At 41.7% G+C, this 21625-nt stretch overlaps 1 long non-coding RNA gene across 3 annotated transcripts; it reads left to right on the top strand.

Annotated features, from left to right (window-relative positions):
* The first annotated feature begins 472 nt into the window (after positions 1-472).
* On the top strand, positions 473-21615 carry LOC132535805 (uncharacterized). 3 transcript variants are annotated; one of them, XR_009547537.1, is made up of 7 exons: positions 473-487; positions 11449-11684; positions 14739-14831; positions 18396-18600; positions 19084-19363; positions 19940-20089; positions 20969-21615. It is a non-coding gene; the product is annotated as an uncharacterized LOC132535805 (long non-coding RNA). The 3 variants fall into 3 exon arrangements; XR_009547536.1 differs by lacking the exon at positions 473-487 and adding an exon at positions 497-2744; XR_009547535.1 differs by lacking the exon at positions 473-487 and having other exon boundaries at positions 9480-11684.
* The last annotated feature ends 10 nt before the right edge of the window (positions 21616-21625 follow it).

The following is a 21625-nucleotide window of genomic DNA, read 5'->3' on the forward strand; positions in this document are numbered from 1 at the left end:
TTCCTGAAAAAAAGTTAATGCTTTCATTGAATGGAGTGTGTGGCCCTATGTCTCCTTAACATATTACTGTAAAAAACCAGCAATTTAAAGATTTTTTTCAACAGTTTTATTGTTTTTTGAGAATTCCAGAAGTTAGCTACCTCAATGAAGTCTAAGTCTCTATCTCATGGATGAAAACCCTTGACACTATGGCCTCCAGATTTGAAATGGCCTCCATCTCTGGTATCATGGATTTGCCCCAACCCCACGAAGATGGGTGCAACTGACATGGAAATTTCACTTTGTTTTTGTTTCTAGATATATTTTTAGCTGACCATTAATTTAAAATTGTCCAGCTTTCAGTCTTTAAGCTCCGCCTTTTACTTTCCCTCCTCCTCCCGCCCCTTTCCCTCCCACTTCTTAAAGCTCTGCCACATGCTGTAGCAGCCATATTTTCTACGGGTGGTGACTTGCAATGGCCATGTTTTTTCTTCGCGTGATGAAAATGGTGAGCTGCTAGCCCACGTAATTCTTTTTAGAAAATTTTTGAATCCCCCCAACCATCCATCATGGCCTATTTATTTTCTAAGACCATTCAACCACTCCATAAGACAATTCTGTAGTCGATAAACTTCTCCTTGACATTTTCTGGACATCACCATATTATTTTTCAGATGTCCGAGGACATTTCAAGGATGGTTTCCATATCTGTGAAATTATTCTTTAAAATGATATGGGTTGGTTTCTTCTATTATCTGTGGTTTAATTTTCTTTTCTACTTTTTCTATTTTGCCCATCGGGGCTGTGGATAACAGGTTTGATTATTAACATATTGCCCAACGGGGCTGTGGATACCTGCCTTATAGATCACGACTATCTGATCATTATTCTTTTTTTGTCCATCGGGGCCTCGGATACCTGTTTTTATTTTTTCTCCCCCTTAGCCCATCGGGGCCTTGGATAGCTGCTGTCCACTTCCTCCCCTCAAAAATTAACAAATTTTTGACCCACCGGGGTAACGGATACCTGTTTTTTTTTTTAAAATGTTTTTTTTTTTTGGTCCATCGGGACCCTGGATATATGATTTTATTAAAACTTTCAACTGCCCATCGGGGCATGGATACCTGCTTAATTTTTGTTTTTCCTTGCCCATCGGGGCCACGGATACCTGCTTAGATTTTTTTTCCATCGTCCATCAGGTCTTGTGGATGGAAAAGTGTTAAGTTTTGTGCTTTGTTCATTATCTGGAATGTCTACAGATTTTTGGCTGGTAATTGGTGTGTGAGTAGACTTAGGGCACTAACCTGGAGAAGACTGCAGTCAGGCTACGGCATTGTCCGAGGCAAAAAATATGGCCACCACTTAACACTTTCGTGCCTATCCCGCCTTAGGGCAAATCATGCTGCGAGCATGATAGCCAGTGGTTAGAGAACCTGATAAGACTGCATTGTAAGAGCTGGTTTCGTTTCTGTTAGCTACTCTGCATGGATTAAAGTATTGAGGATCATCCTTGTCATGCATGTTACAAGAGGCAAATCGAAAGTAGCAGAAGATTTAGACGCAGGGTTCGAAATGGTGTCTATAAATTACGGCATTGCTCAGCATGCCTGTCTGCTTTGTTAGTGTGTCTAAGATGGCGGGTTCAGTTTTCTGTGGTCTCTAAGTGGCGGGAAGGTCACATTATGGTGGTGTCTTTGTTCTTTGTATGTAACATGGCGGTGGAGATGATCTGTTACATAGGAAAGATGGCGGCCGGAGTACATGCCACATCTTATGTAACGTGGCAGCACCTTGTGTAACATGGCCGCATCAAGTGTAATATGGCCGCATCTCGAGTAACATGGCCGCATCTCGTGTATCATGGCCACATCTCGTGTATTATGGCCGCATCTCATGTATCATGGCCACATTTCGAGTAACATGGCCACATCTCGTGTATCATGGCCGCACCTTGTGTATCATGGCCGCACCTTGTGTAATATGGCCACATCTTATGTAACATGGCCGCATCTCGTGTATCATGGCCGCAACTCGAGTAACATGGCCGCATTTCGTGTATCATGGCCACATCTTATGTAACATGGCGGGTTTTTGTCTTACCGCATGCATTTCCCGGTAGTCCTTGCTGCAGGGGCAATATGGCAGATGTTAACATGAGGATGGTTATGGCATTTTGTCACATGAAAGTCTTGGCGGTTTTTCAGTCCCGTACATACTTGGCTGGCACTGTACATGTGGGCTAGCTGCATTGTTAAAGATGGCGGGTTTTGCTGCGAAAAGTAGGATAAAGATAGGACTCAGAGTTGGACTGTCACATTACCCACTCAATTGGAATAAGTAGCAGAATTGGTCATAAGCAATTAGTGGAAGGTGGAATTAATCTGGTGAGTTAGCATGGCTCCTTGTTGAGCATTTCCTGCAACCAGTCCTAAAATGGCTGACGGGACACCTTTTTTGGTAGCTCCCACTGGGTGGTGCCCAAGGCCCTTCAAGGACACGTGGCATTCCACCTTCCTCCCCACTACCCGGCAGCCTCCCTGCCAGCATTGCTTCTTGCAGCGCTGGTTTTTTACCTGTACCGGCTGAACCTCACGTCGTTCATGGACGTTTGTGGCGTGGCCCAAGTCTGGCATCTGCTGTTCCACTCACTCTGTGTTCACGGGCAGTGCTCCATGCCTGAGGACTGTGAACAAGGTGGTCACTCGTGGCCTGAATCGCAGACGATAGCAGCACGATCGCAGCATGACTCGCAGATGACCGATCAGGTAGCAGAAGTGAAGTCCTTTCTTTCTTCAACGATCATCAAGTGCTTAATGCAGGGGTGGATTTTTATTTCTACTAGCCCCCCCCCCTTGATTGTCAGTCAAATGATTTAATTGTTTGGCTTCCAGTATTTAAATGACTATTACGGAAACGTGTTTAAGTGCTTCCTTTCTTTTTTTTGGTTTGCTTAATTCATTGCTTGGTTTCATTTTTTAATTGCTTGTTGTTTTCTGTTTCTTTTTTATGAGTTGCTTAGATTTTTGGGTGAGGATTTTCTTTGAAACTGACTTACCAAGTTACTTCCCTTAGACAAATAAAGTTAACAGGTTAGTGAATTTTATTTGAATGTGAAAATTAATACAGTAAAATCCTGCTGCACTGTGGACTTAACCTATCACAAAGAAAGCTTGAATTGCTGTGGATTTGTTTTCTCCTTTCAGACTTATTATATTGTAGTATTAATGCCCACAATTTTAATTTTCTGTGATACTCCTCCACAGCTCTCTAGTCCTGCCTAACCTAATCCCAGTAACATCTGTCCAACCCCAGCCCCAGCCCTAGCCCCAGCCCCAGCCCCAGCCCCAGCCCCAGGCCCCCAGCCCCAGCCCTCTGCTACCGCCCGGTTTCTCCCTAATGTCACACAAGTGTGCACTGATTTACCGCTCAAAATGTTTTTCCATTGATCCTCCATTACATTGGATACCGTATTTGTCTCTAGAATTCATTGCTGATCTTCAGTGATGGCCGTTAAATCATCATCATTTTTCAATTTATGGATCCACTTCTATTTGTCCATTATCCCATTGTCCATTGTCCTGTGTATTAAAATAAAATAAAGTCCCTGCACTCTTGGCATTGTTAGGGAATGTTAATTTATTGAGAACTTTTTTTTTAATCAATTATTGTCCATAGTTCCAGCCTTCTCAGTCCCACCCTTAAGGAAGGAGAAAGTATTTCTGTTACTCTTACAGTAGTCACAGTCCCAGTTTTCTACACAGTGCTCCATGACCACAGATACTCTGCACTGAATTAAATTAACTTCTATTTGTCCATAATTCTGCTAGTGGAATTAGATCAGTCCCAAGCACTTTCACATTCAGCAAGGGGCTCAAAACATTTATAACACTTTTATTTGACAATTAATTGACTCAGTTCCTATTGTCATAATCTAGTCTATTAAACAAAGGTGCCTTAGTCTTTGGGGTCCTGTCACTCTTGGGACAATTAAAGTACTAAATTGTTATTGTACGTTGTTGACTCCATTAATCAGTGACCCTCCATCATCTTTTGCATTGCTAGTAGGCAGTATGGATCATGGTTCCTTTAATTACTAGTAACTAGAATGTTACTTGTCCATACCTTATGCATTTCAATTGTCCTTCGTTACTTTGCACTATAGCAGAGATGCTCTCAAAAGCAGATCAGACCTGCTAGCATCTTTTCATTCATTGCTCCAATATAGGAGAGTACCTACCATCTACTTACACTGTGGTCTGGTAGGTGATGCTGTAGATAAAGCATCGAACTTTCAAGCACGAGGTCTTGAGTTTAGTCCCCCACAGCCCATGTACCAGAGCGAAGCTCCAGTTCTTTCTCCTCCTATCCCTCTCATTAATAAAATATTTTTAAAAATGTAGCTCTGGTACCAATGATTAGTCTCATATCCCTTACCTCTATGCCGTAACTTCTAAGGGATTCTGACTACCCATTTAAAGAGGCCACTGTTATCCTATTATATGGTGTGCTATGACCCCATCACTCTAGACCCGTTTCTTGAACTGATGATGTCTAAGTTTACCTGGAGATATCCTACAAACTAGTTCCACCAGGGGTCCTTACTAAAATAAACATCTGTACTAGAACAGTAAATGTGCACAGTTCTAACTGGAAAATATCCCTTTCATATCAGATAACTCTGACCTTTTTTGATTTACACTGAGAGGGACCCGTAAATGTGCTTAACTGCAGTTGTGGTCCATTCTATCACTCCAGGATTGCATCTTCTTATTCCCTTTATATCTTCCTAGAGGTCATTTGGGACTCTTAATAAGGCACTGTGGTCCCACTTTTTAGTCTGCCTTTCCATCTCTTCCAACTTATATTGCATTACTACACTTGGAACCCTAGCTGTGGTTCCTTTTGTTTGGAGCCCATATCCTCTGAACCTTCCTTTACTTGGGAGGGATTTGGGGACTGGTTAACGCATTCCATCGCAGCCCAGCCATGGTCCTTCTAGTTGTTCAGCTCCCGTCCTCTTCTACTTACTTGCCTGAGTAGAATACCACTGAGGGTATTTGAAAGTACCACAGTGAATAACTGCAGCTGTGGTTCTTTCTGATAAGATAATATTCCATATCCTCCTATTCTCTTGGCATTATTGCAGAGAGTTGGTTCTTGGATCCGATAAAGTACTTAATTGCAGAAGGGATCTCTTGTTAGTCTAGAATTCTATTTGCTCCTATTCTCTTTGCATTATCCTGGATTTTACGTTACCTTTGCACTATTTGGGGCCGTTTAAATGATTAATTACAGCTGTGGTCCCTTTTGGTAACTTTGGATCTCATATATTGCACACCCTAAGAATTACAGTGGAAGGTTGCTGGGACTGTTATATGACTAACAGCAGCAGTTCCTACATTATCCCTTGTCTTCCTACGCCCTTTGCATTACCTGAGAGGCAATTGGGGACTTAATGTGCTCCATGAGGATGGGGTTCCTTCCATCCCTTTATGCTCCTTTGCACTACAGCAGAGGATCTGGGACTGCTAAAAGCGCTCAGTTGTAACTGTTGTCCCCTCTCTGTATAGTTTCCCTTTTTCTGCTAGTCCCTTTGCTTTATGGTGGAGGGGATTTGGATCTGTTCATGTGCTTAAATGTACTGTGGTCCATTTTGTTAATCAAGGACCCTATCCTTTGTACTACTAAAGAGACTATTTGGGACTGTTAAAATTGTGATGCTAGCTGCACAGAGTCATTCTCTGGATCATTAATGTGCATTTGCCTTCCTGATAAATTCTAATTACTTAGTATGATGGTAAGGGTCGCTGACCACCTAAAATCTTTGCCTTGGACAGTGATGTGCAAAATTATACTAGATCGTATCTCCCATTTCCTGTGCACCAGCGCTACTTACTGATCAACCTTGACTGTTTTTCTATAGTTTAAAGGTGTATAACAGTCCACACTCCCTTAAGTTATAAAAGGATCTTGTATCCTTGCCCCATATACACTATGGCAAGGGCTTCTGATTAACCCAGATTCACTTTGTAATGTGAATATTCATGCTTACATTTGCTCCTGTATCTGCACATTAGGTAAGGACCCTCTTCATTCTACTTATATTTCAGTAAGAGGTGTCTGCTACTCAACAACTTACATAATAATGCAGTTACTGTGTGCATTACTCATTGCCGTGTATATATACTTTTAGTTGACCACAGCTGTGCTTTTTCCATTAGAACTCCTGCAATTATCAAAGATTACTGAGTATCTTAACCACTGCCCCTCTTGTGACTGTGGATGTATGTAATTAACAGTCATCTATGATTTTCAAGTTAACCTGGGTCCCTGTCTCTTTTTTATCCACTTTACTTTATGTGTAAGTTAGTCTACATAAGGCCCATTTCACAAACTGAATGTGCCTTGTGCCTAATGACAATACTATTAGAATCCTTCAGTTCTTTTGTAGTTCACAGGTACAGACCCTACGGTTCTATTTTTTGCCTTGTTAATATACAAGGTTACATTTGTTGGGATTCCTGTAAGCTAGGTAAGAACGGATCCTGTCCCTACTCTCTTTTTATTCTAATAGAGAGTACTTCACCACAAGACTTGTAGAGTGAAAGTATACAATTTTAAGTGACCACAGCTTGTGCCTTGGAAATTAATGTACATCATAATTGCACAAGGCTCATCCTCTCAGACCCATTTGCGGTACGGTAGGGGTGCTGACCCAAAGACCTCTTTTCTTGGGATAAATGTTTGTGCGACTAGACTTAATCTGAATTTCTGTGCACTAGACAAACTCCCCACACCACCAGATTCCCAGTCATCATTTCTCTTCCTTCACAAAATGTCCCGTGCCCCTCCATAAGACTTGTACTGTAGAGTCAAGGTATGCAGTAGCAAGTGACTGAAAACATGTATCATGGATGCCAATTTGCTCATGACTCATCTGAGTAAGATCTCACCCACTCACCCTATTGCAGTACAGCAGGGGTGCTAGCCCAAAGGCCTCTCTTCTTGGGCTGTTAATGTTTATATGTGCACTAGGTGATTCTCCCACCCCTTGCCCCAGCCAATATTTCCCTTCCATCAAGAAGTGTCCTGTTTCCCCTCTACAGGACTGGTAAAGCTGCATAGAGCCAAGGCGTACAATTGTAAATGACTGCAACCTACACCTTGGATATATATGTGCATATGTGCACAACCACTCACGGCCCATCCTGTCAGAATATAACACCCTATCATCTCAGACCCCTTTGCGGTAAAGCAGGGGGTGCTGACCCAAAGGTCTCTCTTCTAGGCCTGCGAATCCCAGTGCACTGAATAAGCCCCTTCCCCATGCCCCAGCTACCATTTCCCTTCCATCAGGAGGTGTCCTATTTCCCCTCTACAAGACTGTTAAGGTTGTATAGAGTCAAGGTGTATAATTGTAAATGACCGCAACCTACACCCTGGACACAGATGTGCACAACTGCGCATGGCCCATCCTGTCAGAATAAAGCCCTATCCTCTCAGACCCCTTTGCGGTAAAGCAGGGGGTGCTGACCCAAAGGCCTCTTTTCTTGGCCTGTGAATCCCAGTGCACTGAATAAGCCCCTCCCCCAGGCCCCAGCCACCATTTTCCTTCCATCAGGAAGTGTCCTGTTTTCTCTCCACAGGACTGTTAAAGTTGTATAGAGTCAAGGTGCATAATTATAAGTGACCACAACCTACACCTTAGACATAGATGTGCATAACTGTGCATGGCCCATCCTGTAGGAATAAAGCCTAACCTCTCAGACCCCTTTGCGGTAAAGCAGGGGGTGCTGACCCAAAGGCCTTTCTTCTTGGCCTGTGAATCCCGGTGCACTGGATAAGCCCCTTCCCCAGGCCCCAGCTACCATTTCCCTTCCATCAAGAGGTGTCCTGTTTCCCCTCTACAAGACTGTTAAAGTTGTATAGAGTCAAGGTGTATAATTGTAAGTGACCACAACCTACACCTTGGACACAGATGTGCACAACTGCGCATGGCCCATCCTGTCGCAATAAAGCCCTATTCTCTCAGACCCCTTTGCGGTAAAGCAGGGGGTGCTGACCCAAAGGCCTCTCTCTTCTTGGCCTGTGAATCCCGGTGCACTGGATAAGCCCCTTCCCCAGGCCCCAGCTACCATTTCCCTTCCATCAAGAGGTGTCCTGTTTCCCCTCTACAGGACTGTTAAAGTTGTATAGAGTCATGGTGTATAATTGTAAGTGACCACAACCTACACCTTGGACACAGATGTGCACAACTGCGCATGGCCCATCCTGTCAGAATAAAGCCCTATCCTCTCAGACCCCTTTGCGGTAAAGCAGGGGATGCTGACCCAAAGGCCTCTCTTCTTGGCCTGTGAATCCCGGTGCACTGAATAAGCCCCTTCCCCAGGCCCCAGCTACCATTTTCCTTCCATCAGGAAGTGTCCTGTTTTCTCTCCACAGGACTGTTAAAGTTGTATAGAGTCAAGGTGCATAATTATAAGTGACCACAACCTACACCTTAGACATAGATGTGCATAACTGTGCATGGCCCATCCTGTAAGAATAAAGCCCTATTCTCTCAGACCCCTTTGCGGTAAAGCAGGGGGTGCTGACCCAAAGGCCTCTCTTCTTGGCCTGTGAATCCCGGTGCACTGGATAAGCCCCTTCCCCAAGCCCCAGCTACCATTTCCCTTCCATCAAGAGGTGTCCTGTTTCCCCTCTACAAGACTGTTAAAGTTGTATAGAGTCAAGGTGTATAATTGTAAGTGACCACAACCTACACCTTGGACACAGATGTGCACAACTGCGCATGGCCCATCCTGTCAGAATAAAGCCCTATTCTCTCAGACCCCTTTGCGGTAAAGCAGGGGGTGCTGACCCAAAGGCCTCTCTTCTTGGCTTGTGAATCCCGGTGCACTGGATAAGCCCCTTCCCCAGGCCCCAGCTACCATTTCCCTTCCATCAAGAAGTGTCCTGTTTCCCCTTTACAGGACTGTTAAAGTTGTATAGAGTCAAGGTGTATAATTGTAAGTGACCACAACCTACACCTTGGACACAGATGTGCACAACTGCACATGGCCCATCCTGTCGCAATAAAGCCCTATTCTCTCAGACCCCTTTGCGGTAAAGCAGGGGGTGCTGACCCAAAGGCCTCTCTTCTTGGCCTGTGAATCCCGGTGCACTGGATAAGCCCCTTCCCCAAGCCCCAGCTACCATTTCCCTTCCATCAAGAAGTGTCCTGTTTCCCCTTTACAGGACTGTTAAAGTTGTATAGAGTCAAGGTGTATAATTGTAAGTGACCACAACCTACACCTTGGACACAGATGTGCACAACTGCGCATGGCCCATCCTGTTGGAATAAAGCCCTATCCTCTTAGACCCCTTTGCGGTAAAGCAGGGGGTGCTGACCCAAAGGCCTCTCCTCTTGGCCTGTGAATCCTGGTGCACTGGATAAGCCCCTTCCCCAGGCCCCAGCCACCATTTTCCTTCCATAAGGTGTCCTGTTTCCCCTCTACAGGACTGTTAAAGTTGTATAGAGTCAAGGTGTATAATTTTAAGTGACCACAACCTACACCTTGGAGATAGATGTGCACAACTGCGCATGGCCCATCCTGTCGGAATAAAGCCCTATCCTCTCAGACCCCTTTGCGGTGAAGCAGGGGGTGCTGACCCAAAGGCCTCTCTTCTTGGCCTGTGAATCCCGGTGCACTGGATAAGCCCCTTCCCCATGCCCCAGCCACCATTTTCTTATCATCAGGAAGTGTCCTGTTTTCTCTCCACAGGACTGTTAAAGTTCTACTCCCTTTGCATAGGAGCCTGTGAACCAACAGTGGCCTCTTTTGAAAATATTAATGTATTTATATTGTATATATTATATTACACATAATGTATTTATTTTACATTAATGTATAAACTATTAATTGTATTTGCCTGTGGGCCTTCACAGTAGGAAAGCATATCCTGCTCCTACAACTACTTTTACATTGTTGTTCAAGAGTGCTAAAAAACAAAAACTAAACTATTATAACTTTAACTCTTTGGACAATAAAGGATAAACCAATAATAAAAAAAAATGCAGATCAAGGGTTGAGAAGACTGCATAATGGTTATGCAAAACCTGTGTGTGTTATGCAGGACCTATTGTGCCTGAGGCTTCAAGGCCCCACCACTCCCACCACAGTCATAAACCAGAGCAATGCTGCTCTCTGTCTCTGCTCCTTCCCATTAAAATGAAAGAAATAAAAATACAAAAAAAAAAATGTATTGATTAATAGATAGGACCTCTATGTTCTCAGGGCTACAGACTGAGGTCCTTCTTTTGAATCGTTAATATGAGTGTTTACTCATATTTACTTAAGATATTTCGTATTACCTGTCTGCATTATTGCATTGACTGATGACTACACGAAAGTTCTCCTGGGACTGTGAAAGGGCACAATGCCATAGCAGTGGATTTTCTCTATCCTCAATGGGACTGTTAATAGATGCAAAGGCAACTTCCCTTATTGGCCTTATCAGGCACATGCTCCGAGCCCCAATTTTACCCCACATAGTGAAGTATAAACATCCCAATAAAGTACAAACATCAGTTAGCCATACTTCCACTCCTTTTGCATTGCTACAGTTTGTAAAGTTCCAAAGAACAGTTTTCTTTATCTTCCCCCTTCCCACCCCTTGCCTGAAATTTTAATACTCACAGTTCTAGGTATCCATATATCCAACCATTACATAAGATTCTGCTCCCTCTCCCCTCACACCATTGCCTCCTGCCCCCTTTGTTGCTGGGGAATGTTTATCGGCAAATTTCCTTCTTAGATTTAAAAATGTTAATCCCCAAATGCTATTGACTTACTTTGTATTAATGAGTCTACCCAGTCACAGACCACTTCCTCCTCCTTCACAATAATTCCACAAAATTCGAACTACCTGAGAACTATCTAAAGCCCCCTTCTGTGTTACTAACACAGTGCTGATTGGATGTCAGTGAAATCATGGTGTTGATTGGCTATCAGTCCAAGATGTCTTTTATCACTTTGTCGTTGTGTTTTGTAGTGTTGACTACAAAAGCAGGCCTGACCTCTGTGAATGGGCTTACATTCCTTTTTCTGAATTTGCTAACAGTTGCGCATCCAATTATTGTCACGTTCTGCGGCCAGTACCCACCCCTCCCCACCTCTTTGACTTACTTTATTGGGCAAAATGATTCATGGAAGTCAGAATTGCAGGACTGGATTGCTGCCTCTTGTTTTGGATGTTCATTGTCATATCAATATTAGTTGGGAATTAATTTCCCAAAGAAGGAAAGTTAGTGCTGTCTCCTTCCTTCCAGAAGAGACTGCCTGGCTAAGAACTTGTCTTATATATTGTGTTTGTATAGTGCTAGTTGTCAGGAAACAAAGGTTGGCTGTTCGCTTTTTACTTAAGGGAAAAAAAAAAAGCAAAAAACAGAATGCATGGAATTGATAACCTATTTTTAAATTTCTGAAGTCTTAAGAAGCATGTACCTGATGACCAGTGTCTCTCATTATAATAAGAGTGATGGGTCTGTGGATAAACTGATTTGCTATTTAAGTATTGGTGAGTTCCAGAATGGAACTTTTAAGACTTATCTTTGGGCTCTACCACTTTATCTGATTTCTTCATCTGGAGCACCAACCAGACCCTGCTTGTTTCAAGAAGATCACGGTCAAGAGGAATAAATGACAGAAGGAACATATGCCGAGGTACTTTTGAAAACCACTGATCATTTCCAATGGCTAAACTATTATATAAAGTGCACCATGTTGAATTCTACTAATTTAAAGTAGCTTAAAGTGTGGATTTAGAAATGATAGAACCACTTTTCCTGTTTTTATATTAAAAGAGAACAAAGCCAAGATCAAATATACTTCTGGACATAAATTTAAACAGTGAGCTAAACTTTCTGATAAAATCCAGTAATACTCTAGGGGGCCAGGAGGTGGCGTTCTTGGCTAAGCACACACATTACAGATGAGGAAAAGGGAACTTACTGGACATAGTTTAGACTTGTAAACTGATTTTTTTCCTTTCTTTTTTTGTATTTCTAAAATGGAAATACTGACAAGACTATAGGATAAGAGGGGTACAGTTCCACACATTTCCCTCCCCCAGAACTCTATAGCCAATCTCCCCCTTGATAGCTTTCCTATTCTTTATCCCTCTAGGAGTATGGGCCCAGGATCATTGTGAGGTGCAGAAGGTGGAAGGTCTGGCTTCTGTAATTGCTTCTCCACTGAACATGGGCATTGACAGATCGATCCATACTCCCATTACTCTCTCTTTCCCTAGTGGAAGGTTGCAATTTAAAATATATATATATATATTTTAATTATTAGTTTTTAATTTTTTAATATTTATTCATTCCCTTTTGTTTCCCTTGTTGCTTTTTATTGTTGTAGTTATTATTGTTGTTATTGATGTCCTTGTTGTTGGATAGGACAGAGAAATGGAGAGAGGAGGGGAAGACAAAGAAGGGGAGAGAAAGCTAGACACCTGCAGACCTGCTTCACAGCTTGTGAAGTGATTCACCTGCAGGTGGGGAGCCAGGGGCTCGAACCGGGATTCTTGAGTCTGTCCTTGCGCTTTGCGCCACGTGCTCTTAACCCGCTGTGCTACCGCCAGATTCCCTAAATAAATATTTTTAAAATAATCATTTATTTAAAAATATATTATTTTCCCTTTTGTTGCCCTTGTTGTTGTTTTTTAATGTTATAGTTATTATTGTTGTTGTTGTTGTTGGATAGGATAGAGAGAAATGGAGAGAGGAAGGGAAGACAGAGTGGGAGAGAGAAAGACCCCTGCTTCACCGCCTGTGAAGCGACTCCCCTGCAGGTAGGGAGCCGAGGGCTCAAACCCGGATCCTTATGCCAGTGCTTGAACTTTGTGCCACGTTCGCTTATCCCGATGCTCACCACTCGACTCCTGGAAGGTTGCAATTTTTTTAAAAAAGATTTTACTTACTTATTAATGAGAAAGATAGGAGGAGAGAGAGAAAGAATCAGGCATCACTCTGGTACATGTGCTGCCGGGGACTGAACTCAGGACCTCATGCTTGAGAGTCTGATGCTTTATCCACTGTGCCACCTCCCAGACCATGGAAGGCTGCATTATTAAGGAGCTAGTATAAGCATATTTAAGTGAACTTTAGATTTAGGAGGGTGAGGCAGATAGCATAATGGCTATGCAAAAAGGCTTTAATGCCTGAGGTTCCATAATTGCAAAACCCCACCCTCACCTCCCAAGCTCCAACCAACCCCATCCACTAATAAACCAGAATTTAGGAAACAGAGCTCAGGTACAATAAATAAATAATAGGAAAAATATCAAGTCCTGCCTTGTGAGTTACAAACTAAAGTTTTAACAGAGGAGCCCACTAGGGTTTAAAGTTTACAGACTAAACTTAAAGGAGAGTTTCCTTTTCCTTTTCTTCTAGCTACCCGGTTAGTCCAGTTAGTTTCATATGCCTTTTAGTTTTTTTATTAACCTCTCGGAGGTATGGAAAACAGTTCAAGAAATAAAGCTTAGTCAGGGAGTCGGGCGGTAGTGCACATGGCACAAAGCACAAGGACCAGAGTAAGGATCCTGGTTCCAGCCCCTGGCTCCCTACCTGCAGGTGAGTAGCTTCACAGGCAGTGAAGCAGGTCTGCAGGTGTCTATCTTTCTCTCCCCCTCTCTGTCTTCCCCTCCTCTCTCCATTTCTCTGTCCTATCCAACAACAACGACAACAACAAGGGCAACAAAAGGGGAAATAAATAAATATTTTAAAAAATTTTTAAAAGGTGGGAAATTAACATAAAAAAAGCTTAGTCATAGTTAGCTGCGTGCCACAGCTGGCAAATGGTTGACTGTAAAAAGCTTGAGGCTTAAAGGGTTCAGAGATTAGGGGTATAAATCCAATATGTTGGCTCTTTGCACCTTTTTATTATTGTCTCTGCCCAAGAACAGTGAACAGCAGTACATTTTGAATTTGAGATATTTATGGGACCAGCTTGACAATAGGACAGTAGAGAATTCAGTGGTAGAAGAAAACCATCACTTGGTCTGCTTTACAATATATTTGATATGTTCCCTTTCATCTTTTCAGCAAGTACATAAGTAAGCTAAAAGAAGTTCAGCTTTTTGGATGTAAAACCCAAAAAGGTCTAGCTGAAGAAAATTTATTAGCATCAAACTTGAAACATGTTTTTGTACACATCCACTCATCCAATTGGGATCAAGAAGAACCAGATAAAGGAAGTGGACTTCTTACTGTTCATTTAAATTTATACCCATATTTCCTCAGTTTGTTCTCTTGATAATACTTAAAGGTATTATTATCTGACTGAGGGTAGTACTACAAATGGTTCTGAGTCGTCTTGGAAACATGGTTGGTGCTATTGCATATGAAACTAAAGTAACTTGTCAGGATAAAATATCTTTTAAAGGAGCAACACTTTTTAAGATCCCAAGGATGAAACATTTTAAGAGAATAAAATTTTGAGATCCTAAAAAATGTATGTGCTTTGACTAATATTGATTTCAGAAAGTTATTTGCAATGTAAATGTGCTTTCCAACCTTAAGCTGTCTTCATCTAAGACAAGTTTTATAATACTCACGGTGGGATTTGGAGATCCATGAAAATGTATCCACAAACTCTCGGGGTTCTTAACAACCCAATGTGAGAAACACTGTTCTGCACTTAAGATACCTTATTCATACGCATCTTTATTTTTCATTATCACCATTTATAACTCTACTGTTGTAATTGGTTTTCAAGGAATGGATTCTGAACCGATTTTGTACCTCTTCTGAAGAGAAAGGATGAATCAGTATTAGAAGAATTGAAATCTTAACTGGACAGTATCCAAAGGTGAATCTTGGAGTTATATTTTCATTCATTGTTTGAGTTAAAACTCCTAGTTGTATAAAGGAATGCTTTGGAAATGTTGGCATCTTCAAAATAGAGATAATCTTAGGGGCCAGGCTGTGACATGCTTGGCTAAGCGTACACACTACCGTGTACAAGGACCAGGGTTCAAGCTTCTGGTCCCCACCAGCAGGGAGAATACTTCATGAGTGGTGAAGCAGGGCTGCAGTTTTCTGTCTTTTTTCCTCTCTGTGTCCCCCTCTTCTCTCAATTTCTCTGTCTCTATCTATTATAAAGATAAAATAAATGAAAAATTTTTAAAAAGACGTGATCTTTGTGTTAACTCAGTAAATATTTATTGGGCTAAGCACTGTAATAAATAGCAAAGCCAAAGACTTGTCTTTTTTTTTAAATTTACTTATTTATTTATTCCCTTTTGTTGCCTTTGTTGTTTATTGTTGTAGTTGTTGTTTTTGTTATTGATGTCGTCGTTGTTGGATAGGACAGAGAGAAATGGAGAGAGGAGGGGAAGACAAAGGAGGAGAGAAAGATAGACACCTGAAGACCTGCTTCAACTCTTGTGAAGCGACTCCCCTGCAGGTGGGTAGCTCGGGGCTGGAACCAGGATCCTTACTCCAGTCCTTGGGCTTTGTGCCATGTGCGCTTAACCTGCTGTGCTACTGCCCGACTCCCAAGACTTCATTCTTATGAATCAAGAGTTTAGCTGTAGGGTAATTAAAAGTTTCTGAAACTAGAACTGACGTTTCTACCCTAAATATTTTTGCTAATTATGAAACTTAAAAAATTTTATTTATTTATTTACTATTGGATAGAAACAGAGAGAAATTGAGAGGGAAGGAGGAGAGAGAGACACACAGACAGACATCTGCAGCTCTGCTTCACCACTTGTGAAGCTTTCCCCCTGCAGGTGGTGACCAGGAGTTTGAACCCAGGTCCTTGCACACTGTAACTTGTGCACTTAACCAGGTGCGCAACCGCCTGGCCCCGAAACTTTTTTTGTTTAAATAAAAACAGCCCCACAATGGTCCGGGAGGTGGCGCAGTATACAGAGGGACTTTCAGAACATGAGGTCCTGCATTCAATCCCAGGGCAGTACATGTACCGGAGAGATGTCTGACTCTTTCTCTCTCTCCTCCTATCTTTTTCATTAATAAATAAATATAATAAAATAAAAAACAGCCTCACAGCATTTATTGTCAGCCACCCGCACAAGCTCAGAAGCAACTTCCTGCACTAATTTTGAAACTTGACCTTGACAAAGAAAGATCTATCCTGGTTTCCACATTTTTTCATTTAAATCCCCCTCCCCTTCCTTTGCTGGGGCCTCTCCTATGTACTCAGTCTTCTCTTCTGGGCTGACTTTTTAGTTCTTCCTTAAAAAGAATTATTTTGAAGAGCGAGAGACACTGCACTTCCTCTGCTACTGACACACTCCTATGTGCTTTACCATGACAAAGCAGTGCACTACCCAAAGTGAGTTACTTTGCCAGCCATTTTCAAGATATATTTTCTAAATATTCTATGTATTTAGCTTTTTTTTTTTTTGCCTTCAGGGTTATTGTTGGGACTTGGTGTCTGCACTACGAATCCACTGCTCCTGGAGGCCATTTTTTTTCTTCTGTTGCCCTTGTTTATTGTTGTTATTGTTGCTTGATAGGACAGAGATAAATGGAGAGAGGAGGGGAAGACAGAGAGGAGGAGAGAAAGATAGACACCTGCAGACCTCTTTCACCCCTTGTGAAGCTATCTACCCTTCGTGTGTGTGGGGGGGGTTTGGAACCGGGATCATTACACAGGTCCTTGAGCTTGGCGCCATGTGTGCTTAACCTGCTGTGCTACCGCCCAGCCCTGTATTTAGCTATTTTTAATGGGAGAGACCAGAGCATTGCATAGCTCTCGTTTATGATGGTACTGGAGATTGAACCTGGAATATCAAAGCCTCAGGCATGAAAGTCTTTTGCAGAACCATTATATTGCCTACCTAGCAACCCAGGTATTTTCCCACAGTTTTGGTAGCCTGCTAAATGAACCCTGTCTTTCTTTATGAGGATTTTCAGACTTCGGGGAAGGCAAATAGCCCTAGCATTGCCATATTCAAGATATTGTCATCTGAGACTGTATAAAAGGGTACTTCAGGGGATGGGGACCGGGAGGTATCCAGCTGGTTAAGCGCATGTGGCACAAGGCCCAATGACCCGGCATAAGGATTCAGGCCCCAGCTCCCCAACTGCAGGGGGGTCGCCTCACAAGCGGCGGTGAAACAGGTCTGCCAGAGTCTTTCTCTTCCCCCTCTCTGTCTTCCCCTCCTCTCTCTATTTCTCTGTCCTATTCAACAACGACGACAACAATAACAATAGTAACGACAATAATGATAAAGCACAAGGGCAACAAAAGGGAAAAAATGACCTCCAGGACCAGTGGATTAGTAGTGCAGGCACTGAGCCCCATCAATAACCCTGGAGGCAAAACCAAACATAAATAAATAAAATAAAATCTACATTAAAAATTAAAAATATAATAATTAAAAAAAGGGTAGTTCGGGGAGTCGGGCGGTAGCGCAGAGGCTTAAGCGCACATGGCGCCAAGCGCAAGGACCGGCATAAAGATCCTGGTTTGAGCCCCCGGCTGTCCACCTGCAGGGGAGTCGTTTCACAAGCGGTGAAGCAGGTCTGCAGGTGTCTATCTTTCTCTACCCCTCTCTGTCTTCCCCTCCTCTCTAGACTTCCCTTTGTCCTATCCATTAACAACAGCAATGGTAACAGTAACAACAACAACGAGGGCAACAAATGGGAAAAATGGCCTCTAGGAGCAGTGGATTCTTGCAGACACCGAGCCCCAGAGATAACCCTGGAGAGAAAAAAAAATTCAGGGGATCAGGTGGTGGTGCACCTTGTTAAGCGCACATAGTAAAAGTCTTTTCACCAAGGTCAGACAGGCATTAAGTCCCTAGGATTTGCTAATAAATAGGAAAACTGAACTAATTATAGCCCAGTCTTAGAGTATATTTAATTCTATTTTTTAACTTTTCTTTTTTTAATCTTTATTTATTTGATAGAGACAGCCAGAAATTGAGAGAGTAGGGGATGACAGAGAGAGAGAGAGAGAGAGAGAGATCTGCAGCCCTGCTTCACCACTTGTGAACCTTTCCTCCTGCAGGTGGAGACCAGGGGCTTGAACTTAAGTCTTTGTGCATTGTAACATGTGCACTCAAACCAGGTGTGCCACCACCAGGCCCCTTAATTCTATTTTTATTTGATTTAGGAAGTTGAAGAAGCTTGTGGGGGAGATGGTATAGTAGTTATGCAAAAAGACTTTCCTGGGCAAGGGTAGATAACATACTGGTTATGCAAAGAGACTCTCAAGCCTGAGGCTCTTAAAGTCCCAGGTTCAATCCCTCACACCGTCATAAACCAGAGCTGATCAGTACTCTGGTAAAAAAAAGAAAGAAGAAGAAAAAAAAATTGAGGGGGGTGGGAAGACTTAGTTCTACATACTTTCCCAGTGTACTGAATTTCATTATTTTATTTTCTTTTATCTCTTCTCCAGATTTCCCTCAGAATAGGCTTGTTGCTTTACAGTACTGGTGATCCATTCTCTTTGATGATCCCCTAGGTGGAGATGGGGCATGAGGATCCTCCAAGGGAAAGACTCATCATCACTGGGCAACAGCCTTAGGCTAGGAGATTTTAATGAGATTCTTCCTGGGCCCAAAGGATAATTGAAGTCTTGAGACAACTACCATATGTTAAAGGTGGGTATGCTGCCCCTGAAAGCAGTTTGTCTTTAATTCTGGTCTTATTTTCAGCAGAAATTGTAGGTAGATTATAATGAAGATTGATTATAGTAAAGATAGCATAGTTGAACTATAGCTTATAGTAAGGTTTATAGCTGAGTTATTAAAAAAATTTCTTTTTCAGCTACAATATCACTTTATTGAGGAGATGTTGGGGCTGGGCTGTGACACACTTGGTTAAGTGCACACATTATGATACACAAGGACTCGGGTTCTAGCCCCTGCTCCCCACCTGCAGGGAGAAAGCTTTACGAGTGGTAAAACAGGACTGCAGATGTCTTCCCCCTTCTCAATTTCTGTCTTATCAAAGCAAAATAGAAAGAATAAACAAATAAAATTAAGAAGAAATAAATAAAAAAGGAGATGTTGATTCAAAGGATGTTTGTTGTCTCAAGGGTACATTTCCACATTTCTCTAAGACTAAGTTATTATTTCTTTTAGGAGATTATGGACAGCAGCCACATCAGCAATACTGGTCAAGAATTGTTCTGCTGTAGAACTTTGCCAATCATTTGCATACCTCAAGATTCCTTGAAATGTCCATTGGATAAAACATTCAGCAAACTACTTGAGAAGATATGAATCCTGTCTTTCTGTACTGTACTTCTTTATTGAGGGAAGAAGCCTCACAACTGTTAATGGGAGCTTGACCAGAAATGGCACAAAGTTACCTGCTATCAGGCAGGGCCTAAAGAACCAGGACCCTGCATACTCTAGGTTAGTGATGAGAGAGGTTAATTACGGAGATGAAAAAATGGGAAATGGAGATGTAATAAGCCCGGGTTGTGCAGATTAGTATTTTCAGATAACTAAAGTTATGAGTTGATGGTATTGTTTTCAGTGATGTAGAGTTAGGCAAAAACATTTCCTATTTATGCCATAGTTTCCTGTTCTGTTGAAAGAGGAAACTGTAGGACCTAGAACTTGAAACTGGACCTAAACTTTAAGGATCTAAAACTTTAAGCTGTACCTAGTTCTTTTTTAAAAAACCTTTTTCAAATATTTATTTTATTTATTACATAGGAGACTTTCACAGGAGACAGAGAGAAGAGAGAAAGAAGCCAGAGCACATTCTGGTACATGCAGTGCTATGAAATGAACCAGGAACCTCAGCCGTACATGCCCAGTGCTTTATCCATTGAGTTATTTCTCCAGTTGCAGATGATATATGTCTAAGTTCTACAGAGACAGTTTCCATAGTCTATTAATTTGAATCTTCCCTACAACAAAGTAGTCAGTTAATACTTCCTTTTTGGCATTTACATTGTTTCTGATTTTTTTTTTTTTGTTTTTGTAGCTCTTGATCTTTTCATAGCTGCTAAATCGTCAGCCCTCCCCAAAGCAATTTAGAGGGCAAGAAATTTGAACACACCAAAGAAAGGTCAACGTTATCTGGCATTCTAGCATTTTGAAACAGAATGAAATAATTTGTTGGTGTGATGGTCCTGTGAGTATCGTTTCAGAGATAATAACTGGGAGGTTTGTGTGTGGTGGGATATAGAGAAATGTAAACAAGAATAATCTATTTTAACTGACAAAGTTACTTTTCTCACTTATGAGAGAATCTGCATTTAACATCTGGTGGTAAAGGAAGTCCAGTATTGGACCAGGGAGATTAAGAGCTTATACAGAAAAGATTTTCATGCTTGCGACTTTGAGATTCCACACTCAATCCCTGGCACCACCATAAGCCAGAAATGAGTAGCGCTCTGGTAGAAATAACTAAGAAAATATAAAGGAAACCCAATACCTGAAGCTGCCATTATAATTTTGAAGGGTATAAAAATCAAGCCAGTTCCATAAAGGAATGGGGAAAGGTGAAACTCTGACATGAGGGGATTAATCAGGATTAACAGCTCCTTATTAGAATATTTAATAATCTGGCATCTTGTTGGACTCTTCTGGGAATCTTTATAAACTGTAATAGAGCGCCAAAAGGCACAGTTTGTGTTTAAATACTGTGTCACTTGTTAGGTTATGACTTCTGGCAATTAGAATCCCTTGTATATTTGTGAAAGATCGTAAAAATAAAGTCCTGTGTACAGTGCCTGGAGCACTCTAACATAAAAGATAGCCAAATAATTTTTATAAGCTCATTTGACACAAGTGAACACACTAATGCCATTTAATGGCAGGCAGAGTTGGCATGTTTTGATTTTATACAAAACTTCCATGAGGGAGCAATTTTAAGTAGAACATATGATGGGTGTTACTGTAATAATATTTGTAGTAATAATAGTCATACTAATAATGAATTGTAATTAACACTCTTTTTGGTTTTCTTTTGTTGTCTTGTGATGTTTCTTGTGTCTTTCACTTTATGTAGTCTCTTTCCATCTCTTAGCCTTTGCTTATGTCTGCCTTTGTTTATCTTTCACTGCTAAGTGTATATTTCTTTGCCTGTTTGTTTTCTCCTTAAGTGTCTTTGGTCTTTTTCTCTAGCTACTGCCAATTGCTGTGATTCTCTTGCTAGTTTCTTCTGTGTGAATCTTTGTCTCACTTTTTTGCTTCTAAGTGTGGTCTAAGATGTCTTTCTCTTGTCTTTTTCCATTGTTTTTCATTTTGTTACTGGCTTTCTTTGTTCTTCTTTATGACTCTGCTTTCACTCTCCTTGCCCTTTGTGTCTGAATTGTCTGCTTTATGCTATGTTATTGTTCTGCTTGCTTCACCTTATCTCTCTGAACTCTGATTGTCTGCTGTTCTCATTACCTATTGCTTTTTCACCTTACTGGTTTGATATTTCACCTTTTCTGCTTCTGGCCTTTCTTCTGTTTCTTCTCATTTGCTGTCTCACTTTTGTGCCATTCTCAGTCATTGTCCTCTTTTGCCTTTGTGTGCCTCAGTATCTCTTTGTTATTTGTGAATTTCCAGTTCAGCACTTTGTTTTCTTCTCTGCTCTTTCACTTCTGCACACCTTCATGGTTCTATGTCTTCTTCCTCTCTTAGATTTCATGCAATCTTTCCTTGCTTATTTCTCTCCTCT

The sequence above is a fragment of the Erinaceus europaeus genome, chromosome X (assembly GCF_950295315.1).
Source record: "Erinaceus europaeus chromosome X, mEriEur2.1, whole genome shotgun sequence".
In the NCBI taxonomy this organism is placed as follows: Eukaryota; Metazoa; Chordata; class Mammalia; order Eulipotyphla; family Erinaceidae; genus Erinaceus; species Erinaceus europaeus.